The sequence below is a fragment of the Prunus mume genome, linkage group LG5, assembly GCF_029339155.1.
Source record: "Prunus mume cultivar Tortuosa linkage group LG5, ASM2933915v1, whole genome shotgun sequence".
Taxonomy (NCBI): domain Eukaryota; kingdom Viridiplantae; phylum Streptophyta; class Magnoliopsida; order Rosales; family Rosaceae; genus Prunus; species Prunus mume.
Window position 1 is genome coordinate 19,061,109 of NC_142702.1, and position 7,479 is coordinate 19,068,587.

Genomic DNA, 7,479 nt, shown 5'->3' on the forward strand with positions numbered 1-7,479 from the left:
CTTGTATTGCATCATTGTGCACGTAATTTGATGACGCCAAGCATACGCATGGGCCGCACTTATTCTAGATCTCACCATTTTTTTTTTGTTTTAAACAGTATTACGTTACAAATGAGACTTCCTTGGGATCATAGTTCTGTAGATATCAAAGTACAATCTAGTAACTACATTCATAGAAAAATTACAAACTCAAATACAAGAGTTGTTAAGAGCATCCACAATGAACTCTCTAAACCACCTCCTTAGATAAATTTTAGGGAGGAATCGAAAAAATGCAACTCCAAACACGCTCCCTATCCACCTCCTAGAATAGAGAGTTATTTAGGAGTTCCTAAATATGAGGAGAGAGAAATGACTCCTAGTAGCTCCCTATAATTTAATGCTGCTTTATATAATGAGTATTTCAAACATTTATGTAATGTTAACTATTTTTTATTTTATTTTTTAATAGAGATGGACCAATTAAAAAAGAGTTATAGCATTTATGACTCTCCAAATTAGGGAGTATGGTTGGAGTTGAAATTTTTTAGAGAGCTCCTAAAATAGCTTTATTATATTTTAAGCCAAATTTTAGCTAAGAAATAGAGAGCATCATTGTGGATGCTCTAACCATGCCATTTTTTAGCTAATTGATTAGCAACTATATTAGCTTCCCTATAAACATACTTGATAGTCACTAAATTGAAATTTGCAAGTAGTCTCCCTTTATTTCCACCTGCAAAATTTTCAATCTTGAAGTCCAAATTAGTGCTTATTTAAAAACAGAGGCTTCAGCTTGTAACACAGAAGAGTACCCTAATGGACAAGATTCTGCGATAATTGGATGAGCTTGTGTATTGTTAATAACAAAACCTGCTGCCGAGAGTTGCCATTTGATAAAATAGAATCATCAAAGTTGATTTTACAACAACCATCAGTAGATGGTTAGCATGCCAATAGTTATGTAAATAGGTTTTGATATGTGAAACATAGTTGTGGTGATTTATTTTGAAATATAAAACGATTCCATTAGAAGTTGATCCCTAAACAATTTTATCTACATGGTATCTTGATAGCTTTACTTGATTGAACAATTTCTAAAGGCCAAATATAATTTTTCAAGGTTCCAAGTTCCATTAATAATATAATCCGGAACATTTTTATCTACATGTAAAAAACTACATTGGTTGTAAAGATGAGCTTCTCCTCAATCTTAAGGAGCTAAGCTTTCCATTTTTATAAGGACACTGCTTCCCTCCTTTCCTGGAAGGAGGCATTCCTACTTCTTTTAAATCACAATTGAAACATATGCAAAAATAATTCATTAAAAACATTAAAAGAAGAATTCTTACACACATGTCAAACTCTGATTGACATAAAAATAAGAGCTCCTATCATGGAATTAGTAGGTTTTGCATTTGCCTAAAAATAAAGTTCCTGAGTTATTTTTTATGCAAGAGTCGTACCCACAAATTATCAGGTTGAGTAATAATTTTCCATCCGAAACTTGGCAACTGACGTATTATTAACTATGTGTAATTTTTTAAGACAAAGACCACCAAAGTCTTTCTAGATCTCACCATAATTTGATGACTCCATGCATAGATGGGCCCCACTTTACTCCCAACAACATCGTCTGTCCTCAAAATAGGGTGTTTGTGTTGTGGATCAGCATCTTAGCGTATGACCGTGAGACTTTTAACACAAAGAATTTCTCCCCTTTGATCAGGAACCATATATCCCAAAAATTAAAACATATATATACACTCAGTTTATACTCTCTCTCTCTCTCTCTCTCTCTCTATTCGCAAACAATAAACCATTTGTCATTTTATTAGGATATTTGTATAATTTCAATCAATCATTATGTCTATGTAGGGGTGGTTGCGGTTCGGTAACTGCGAATTTTTACTCAAACCGCAAACCGACCGACTATTTGCGGTTTGGTGATTTTTTAAAACCGCAAACCGACCGCGTTTTGAGGTTTACCGCATTGCGGTAAACCGCAAAATGCGGTCGGTTACCTCGAATTAGCGGTTTAAAACCGCGAGTTCTCAAGCATTCACAAAAATATAAATTCATAACCTAAATAAATAAATACACAACCTCAATTTCTCAAACATATATAAATTCACAATCTCTTCAACTTCTCAAGCATTCACAACCTAATAAAATTAAAGTTACAATTCCAAGCATTCCAATTAAAGTTAAACTTCTCAAGCATTCCAATTCTAAATCCTTTAAAGTTGTAAACCAAAAGTAAAATGTAAAGTAAAATGAATTAAAGTTACAACAAAAAAGAAAAATCCAATTTAAAGTTAATTAAAGTTACAAACTAAAAGGAAAATGCAATGCACCAATGTTACAAACTAAAGTTACAAACTCAAGTATTGGTGGTGAGTGGATTTGAAGAACCCCGTTGTGTTGTTTGAGCACCAATGTTATCTACAAATAAAACAACATAGTTTAGTACATTTTATTATAAGAAGAAGCATAAATAACATTAGCATAAATAAACTAATTACTTACAAGTTGTCATATGTTCCATTTCCTTGTAAAATTCAACTTCATCATCCGTGTGGCTATACTTTGCGGTTTGCGGTAACCGCAAGTTTTGAAAATCAAATACAAGCAACCGCAACCGCAAATGCGGTTCGGTTCTTAATACCGCAAATGCGGTTCGGTTTACCGCGATTGCGGTTTCATTGCGGTAAATTGTCGGTTGATTTTTGCGGTTTTTCGATTTTTCGGTTTAAAATGCCAACCCTATGTCTATGTATCACATTTTTAATAAAAATATGATATATATATATATATATATATATGTTTAGGATCTATTTTATGATGGTCGTGCATCTATTTTAAACGATACTCACGAGATGATTCATTTGAAGAATTAGATTTTGCAATTTGAGGCAAATGAACTGAAAAAAAAAATGCAAAATTGTACACGTAATGTTTAAGATAGATAAGGCATTTAATTTGAGCAAATACGATGGTAAATTGTATACGTAGTATTTGTAAAGCATATGTAAGATAAAGTATATGTAAAATGCAGGTGGAGAAGCATAGGCAAAAGCTAGAGTTTCTTATCAAATTATCAAGATTCCTTTCCTAATTTTGTGAAGCATATTGAGGAACACGTTAAAAATGGTGTTGTTGACAATACTAAGAATGCAACTTTATTACGAGATATTGTTGTATTAGGAAATAATATTGTAATATATTTACTTTCCTGTATTGTTCTAGGTCAAATCCCACCTAAAGTGGATCAGGCTTCTAAGCCTTAGAAATAGGAATTGTAATGTATATATAACTAGGTCTGTAGACTTTTATCAATACAACGAAAATATTCTGCCAATCCCTTGTTTCTTGAGATGGTATCAGAGCATCCTGGTACGTGATTCTTTCCAAACCATAGCACTCCTCCATCATGACGGGTGGAGAGCAGACATCACCAAAAACCAATTCCAAACATTCAAGCACCAGCAACACCAATCCCAGTATGGATTCATCACATCCACACTTTGTTTCTCATTCAGATCACCCCGCCCTCATGCTCGTTCCCATAAAATTGAACGGCACCAATTACCCATCTTAGAGCAAATCCATGATTCATGCTCTCACAGCCAAGAACAAAATTGGCTTTGTCAATGGATCCATTAAGCCTCCTTCAGAAACTGAACAGCCGACAGAATATGCTCTCTGGAATCAATGCAACAGTATGATTTTATCATGGTTAGTTCACTCGGTGAAGCCTGATCTAGCCAAATCAGTCGTTCATGCCAAGACCGCCCATCAAGTGTGGCAAGATTTCCAAGATCAATTCTCACAAAAGAATGCACCAACAATACTTCAGATACAGAAGTCCATCGCCTCTCTCTCACAAGGCACCATGACAGTCTCAGAATATTACACAAAACTCAAAGATCTTTGGGATGAATTAGAGACATATCAAACCTCGCTTATCTGTAACCAGATGAAGGCACATAATGAACAAAAAGAAGAAGATCGGATGATGCAGTTTCTCATGGGCCTTAATGACACCTACAACGGTGTTCGTAGCAGCATCCTCATGATGACGCTGTCAAACAAAGTAGGACAAATATTCAGATATGCTCATATATGCTCATATTGGCTCATATTGACTCATATATTTTTATTCTTCTCCACTATAGAGCTATTTATATAACTACAAAGATGTGTTAACCCCTATATAAAATAGGAAATATATCTAAATTACAATATGAAGTAAATATAAATTATAATATGAAATAAATCTCAATTATAATATGACTAGATAAATAGAAAGTAACTAAAATCCTAACATAGTAAGGACTCGCCAACACTCCCCCTCAAGTTGGGCAAAGATATTTCGCAGGCCCAACTTGACAAGCGAGTCACAGAACACCATACTTGAGAAGCACCAATTGTAGAGAAGGTTTTTTAGTCAACCACAAGTGAAACAAGTGACAAACTAAAGCAAAGTTTGCAGTGGAAACATAAGAGCAAACCCTAAAAAATAGGGCACATAGCAGAACACAGAAGCCCTGTGAGCACGACAATAGGTAAGGGAGAACATAGATACCACTGTGAGCACGGCGTATGTAAGGCGAACACGAAATCCTGTGAACATGGCGTAGGTAAGGCGAACACGAAGCCACTGTGAGCACGGCAGTAGATAAGGCGAACACGAAACCCCGTGAGCACGGCGATGGGTAAGGCGGAACACGAAATCCTATGAGCACGGCGGTAGATAAGGTAGAACACGAGAAACCTTGTGAGCACGGCGGTAGATACAGCAGAACACAGGGAACCCTGTGAGCACGACAGTAGGTATGGCAGAAACCAAACCCTAAAAAATAGGGTAAGACAAGGTAAAGCCAAACCTCCAAGAAATAAGGTAAGGTAAGGCAAGTAAAGGCCAAGCAAAGGCAAGGTGGCAAGGCATGGTAAAGAAAGCCCAGATATGGCAACAAAACCCTAAAGACATGGTAAGGTACGACAAAAGCAAAGGCAACCGAACCCTAAAAAATAGGATAAGGCAAGGTAAGGCAAAGCATGGTAAGGCATGGCAAAGAAAGTTAAGAGCAAAGGCAAGGTCAACGGTCATAATCGCAGCGGAAAAACACACCAGCAAAGGCACGAACATGGTAGAAGCATCAACAACAATGTCCCTAGCAAGAGACAACAAAACTGACAACATCAAGAGCAACACAAGGCAGGGACATAACAGGCATCATCAGCAGTAATCAACACTGTCCCCAACAAGAGTCATAATAGGCGGGAGCAATAACATTGTCCCGAAGAGACCCAACGGTATGAGCAGCAGATCGCACCAGACAAAGGACACGATGAGTTGACAATAATAACAATGACAAATACTTCCATTATTGCAGAGACAATTTCTCTTCACTCCATCTCTCCCCCTGAAGAGAAGAGGTCGTCGGAACCATAAGAAAAGTGGCACATAAGAAAGCGGTGGCTCGGATGTAGAAGGATCAGCCATGGCAGATAGGTAGCTGAATTGCAGCGGAATAGATGAGCAACAGTGTCACTCCCCCTCAAATCCGACGATGTATGAGAGTCGAGATTTGGAGAAAGTAACACCCAAATAAATAGAGAGTAAGAAAACACAGATGTTTCTGGGTAGAAAGTGAAACATATTATCAAATGGAAAAAAAATGCCATATAGGCGTGCATAGAGAGAGAGGACCAGAGCGGCTGTGCAAAAGGAACATATGCAGTGTAGCTCGGCAAGACAGAGAGAGACAAAGGCCAGCTAGGAGAAGGCTCGGCGAGCGGTGACGAGGCTCGCAGAGGTTTGAGATGGCTCGGTGAGCGGTGACGAGGCTCACGGAGGAAAGAGATCATGCCATCAATGGCCAAGGCTGTGTTTTCCATATGGTATACATTTAAAAGAGAGGCTCGGTTGTGAACGCAAGAGACTGAAACTAACATGAGCTCAATCTGATTTCAACAGAAAGAAAGCTCATAGAGAGATGAAAAGTAAGAGAAAAATGCAGCAGCAGGCATAGGTAGAGAAAAAGAAAGGTAATGACTTAACACAAACACGGTAAGGATAGAGACAAGGGTAAAATTGAAGAAAGGTGCGGCTATGGCTGAGGCAGAAGAAATATAGGTTGATTATTAAGGAAAGGAGAAATGGGGATTTACAGTAAGGTGAAGACCCATGATGGGTTAGGAATGAGGAACGCCAACGACTCTCAATTTGTCAGAGGATCTCAAGGATTAGCAACGACTCTCAATTTGTCAGAGGATCTCAAGGATTAGCAACGACTCTCAAGGAGACCACAAACACAGGTCACAAGAAAACCTAGGCTCTTATACCATGTCAAACAAAGTAGGACAAATATTCAGATATGCTCATATATGCTCATATTGGCTCATATTGACTCATATATTTTTATTCTTCTCCACTATAAAGCTATTTATATAACTACAAAGATGTGTTAACCCCTATATAAAATAGGAAATATATCTAAATTACAATATGAAGTAAATATAAATTATAATATGAAATAAATCTCAATTATAATATGACTAGATAAATAGTAAGTAACTAAAATCCTAATATAGTAAGGACTCGCCAACAGACGCAATTGCCAAATGTTCGTCAAGCCTACTCACTCGTCATTCAAGATGAAACACAGCGCCAAATGACCTCGGGTTCCACAGAAAATTTTTCCATTGCCGCTGCGATACAGAACCGCTCTCACAATTTCTCAAATAATTCCAAACACTGTGCTCATTACAGGAACGGCCATACAATTGAAGACTGTCGGACGTTAAAATTTTATTGCCCATATTGTGATCAGAATGGCCACACTGAGGATCGATGCAAATTAAAAAATGGGACATGGGTTTCCAACAGTACAGGACCCCAGAACAATTGGCACCACCAAGGACATAGAGGAAATCATCAGCAACATAAACAAGGGAGCAACCGCAGATCAGCGAGGATCCTCTCATGTTGTCAACGCAGCAGACGCAGCCCAAGTTGGGGCTCAGCAGCAATCCACAGTCGCACCAGCCCAGTTCCCGAGTTTTAACAATTGGGCACCACAACTAGCCCAATTGTCTCATCCGCCAACCTCTCAACCGAACCCTCTCCATGGGTTCTCTGCAGACCAGCTTCAACAACTAGCCCATGCTGTCTCTCTGTTAAATTCGAATAATACTTCTGGTAATAGCCATGCTTATGTTAATGCCGCAGGTCTGTCTCAATTTCCCGTTGTCTCGATTAGTTATGTATTCACCAAACCTTGGATTTTGGACAGCGGAGCTACTGATCACATCACGTCCAACCCCACACTTTTTACACAAACAAAGTCTTCACAAATACCAATTGTCAATTTACCCACTGGGTCTTCTGCCCAAATCACTTCCACTGGGACAGTCCCGTTCAATTCAGATATCACTTTAGATAATGTCTTATGTGTTCCCTCTTTTCGCTTAAATCTTATGTCTGCTAGCAAG

The 7,479-nt window shown here is 38.0% G+C and overlaps 1 pseudogene; it reads left to right on the plus strand.

Annotated features, from left to right (window-relative positions):
- Positions 1-3,370: 3,370 nt before the first annotated feature.
- On the plus strand, positions 3,371-7,052 carry LOC103333056 (uncharacterized; annotated as a pseudogene).
- The last annotated feature ends 427 nt before the right edge of the window (positions 7,053-7,479 follow it).